Below are 3,604 nucleotides of genomic sequence, written 5' to 3' on the forward strand. Positions count from 1 at the left end.
CCGTAATTTTTCAGCTTCTGCAGAGCTCAGCACGGGCCGTGCCTGGTCGGACACGGGCCGTGTTCAGCATTGTCACTGGCAGTTTTTATTTTCCGAGTTACAGAGAGCTGAGCACGGGGCCGTGTCGGTGCAACACAGGGCCGTGTCCAACTCCCCAGTAACAGGGGTCCGGGAAACAATCACTGTACCTCCGACCACGGGTCGTGTTCACCTGAGCACGGGGCCGTGGTGAATCTTCTGACCGACATTCTTTTCTGTTTTTATTTCAGGATTTGGAACTCAGGCGCCACATTCGAATTTTCCACATAGTGTATGAGCTCCAGTTCCAGTAGAGACATAAAAGAACCCCTAGACGAACCCGAACGCTTTCTACGCAAACGACTCAAAGCTAAAAATCAAGAGAAAGTTTCGGGGGACCTACTTCCAATGGCGGACCAACGTACTCTCATGGATTACCTACGTCCCACCGTAGGTAATCTAGGCGCCGCTATCAATGCGCCGAATTTTGAAGCCAACAACTTCGAACTTCGGCCACATTTGATACAAATGCTTCAAAACTCCGCAACCTTCCATGGGCTTGCGGACGAGGATCCCTATCTTCATATTACTAATTTCTTAGAAATATGTGATACCTTTCGGATCAATGGAGCATCCAACGACGCCATCGCCTTCGAATGTTTCCATTTTCACTAAAAGACCGAGCTAAGGCTTGGCTCAACGCCCTCCCAGTTGGCTCGGTAAACACCTGGGATGAACTGGCCCAAAAGTTTCTATATAAGTATTTCCCTACTGCTAAAACGGCTAAATTAATGACTGAAATTAATACATATTCACAAGAGGATGGGGAATCCTTATATGAAACTTGGGAAAGGTTCAAGGAGCTACTAAGAAAGTGTCCTCATCACGGTCTTGCGGTATGGCAACAAGTATCCACGTTCTACAACGGGTTGTTACCACACACAAGACAGACACTTGACTCTAGCTCTGCGGGACTTTTAGGTAATCACCGCCCAAATGAAATATATAATCAAATTGAGGAAATTGCTCAAACCAATTTTCAGTGGCACACCCCCCGAGGCAATAAATCTATTGCCCCGGGCGCCCATAAGGTTGATGAAAGCACCTCTTTACAAGCCCAGATCGAGGCCCTTTCTTCAAAAATCAAAAAATTAGAAATGACAAAAACCGCCTCGGTTATGGCTTGTGAAGGGTGTGGTGGACCACACGAAAATTGGAGTTGTATGAAAGAGTTAGATGATCAAACAGAGTCGGTAAACTACATTGATAATAGACCTAGGCTGTCAGGTCCTCCAACGGGTACCTACAACCAAGGATGGCGCAATCACCCTAACCTTGGCTGGAGAGATCCCGACAATAGTAGTAACCAACAAAACTTAAACCAACGAACAAACTTTCAACAACCAAGAAACGAGTCACAAAATTTCTCTCTCAACAACACGGTGGAAGAGAAAGGCTTGAAGATACTGTATCTCGCCTCATCTCCGATACCGAAAAGAAAAACTCGGATCGATTTCAACAATTGGAATTGAATTTTAGAAATCAACAAGCTAGTATACAAAACATTGAAAAACAAATAAATCAATTAGCTCAAAATTTCTCCGAGAGACCACAAGGCGCGTTACCGAGTAATACCGAAACCAACCCGAAAGCACAAGTCCATCTCATAACATTAAGAAACCGGACCGTGGGTTCCGAAGAAGCTCCACCACCGCCAACTGAGAGAAGCACAACACCGCCCCAACAAGAGAAGGCCTCTCCACCACTTCAAGAGCCTACTAAGGCTCCTCCGGTTCCATACCCCTGTCGGTTAATTCGTCAAAAGACCGATAAGCAGTTCGCAAAGTTCAAAGATTTATTAAAACAATTGCATGTTAATATTCCATTTATCGAAGTCCTAACTCAAATGCCTAAATACTCAAAATTTATGAGGGACTTCCTCACTCATAAAAGGAAAATTGAATCATTGCAATTAGTTAACTTAGGCGAAGAATGCTCTGCCTTACTACTCAACAAACTCCCGCAAAAGAAGATTGATCCAGGAAGCTTCACAGTTCCTTGCTCAATTGGGGAATCCCCCATTCGCAATGCACTAGCCGATCTCAGGGCTAACACAAACCTCATGCCAGCTTCAATGTTCAAACGACTCGGCCTAGGAAAAAAGAGCTCTACAAAGATGAGCATACAACTTGCCGACCGATCCGTCAAATATCCACAAGGTGTCGCTGAAAATCTATTGGTCAAAGTCGAAAATTTTGTATTACCGGCCGACTTTGTCATACTAGACATGGAAGAAGACACTGAAGTCCCTCTCATCCTAGGGAGGCCATTTCTAGCCACAGCACAAGCAGTGGTAGACATGAATGACGGAACACTAACATTGAAGTTTGGGGAAGAGGAAGTAAAGTTTGGGGTTGGAAAGAGAGTAGAAGACGAAGATCCGGTCCACTACATGAAGGTCATCGACTCAAGCTTAGATGATGCTCTCCGACGGTGCATGGGATGCAAAACATCCCGCTTGGGTAACATATGACCAGGTTTTGGGTCTAGCCAAGGACCCTTATAAACGTGGCGCACCACAAAGGCATTCCGCGGAACTATCCTTAGTTTATATTAAGTTTTATCTTTTCTAGTTTAATTTTAATTTTCAGGAATAAAACACACTCGAGATGGTGAAGGATAATAAGGGAAACTTGCACCAGCGCCCCATGCACGAAAACAGAACCATCTGACAAATTTTCTTCGTTACAGCAAGTTCAGCACGGGCCGTGTCCACCCGACACGGCCCCGTGCTGCACAATCTGCAGAAAATGCCCAGTTCAGGTAACTGGACACGGGCTGTGTTCATTGAACACGCCCCCGTGTCCAGGCTTCTGTTTCTTTTTACAAACTTTTGTTACTGGCACTTGAACACGGGGCCGTGCCCAGACACCACGGGGCCGTGTCCAGAGTACCAGTAACATGAAATTTTGCTTTTTCACACCTTTTTACACATTCAATCAACCTAGAAACTTATTTTTGGGACACATTGAGGACAATGTGTAACTTAAGTGTGGGGGGGGGGGAATGCTAAAACTTTGAATCTTGCAAGTCCTAATTAACAAGCCTTACACAAAACTCTATTGGAACCGCTAATCACCCCAAATTTTTTTCAAAAAATTTCATTTTTTTTACTTGTCTAAGTTTAAGTTGGGAATTTCAAAATTCTAAAAAGGTTATATTTTTACAAATTTACAACCGATAGTGTCGTGATAAAAAGAACCAACATAAGAAAATTATGAAACGGCATGAGAAACTTAGTTGAAATTTGATTATATATACTTGATCACATAAAAACCCATTCCCACAAAAGTGAGTTTTGAGCCTTTATTGAGCATACAAATACATATCTTTAAACTAAATGCTCATTTTTCGTTTCTTGTGTGAATAGCCGCTTGGTTCTTACAACTCTAGAACTTGCCACGACAATACATTCCCGGTCCTTACCAACTTAAACCCGAGGAAGTAAATGATGGAGGCATTAGGACTAACCCTTTTTATTTCTACACCATTATTTTTCTTTTTCTTTTACCACCTACCCAAAATC

At 43.4% G+C, this 3,604-nt stretch overlaps 1 non-coding gene across 1 annotated transcript; it reads right to left on the minus strand.

Moving 5' to 3' along the window:
- Positions 1 to 803: 803 nt before the first annotated feature.
- On the minus strand, positions 804 to 910 carry LOC118486874. The gene has a single exon (XR_004880041.1). It is a non-coding gene; the product is annotated as a small nucleolar RNA R71 (small nucleolar RNA).
- Positions 911 to 3,604: the final 2,694 nt, after the last annotated feature.

The sequence above is a fragment of the Helianthus annuus genome, chromosome 14, assembly GCF_002127325.2.
Source record: "Helianthus annuus cultivar XRQ/B chromosome 14, HanXRQr2.0-SUNRISE, whole genome shotgun sequence".
Taxonomy (NCBI): domain Eukaryota; kingdom Viridiplantae; phylum Streptophyta; class Magnoliopsida; order Asterales; family Asteraceae; genus Helianthus; species Helianthus annuus.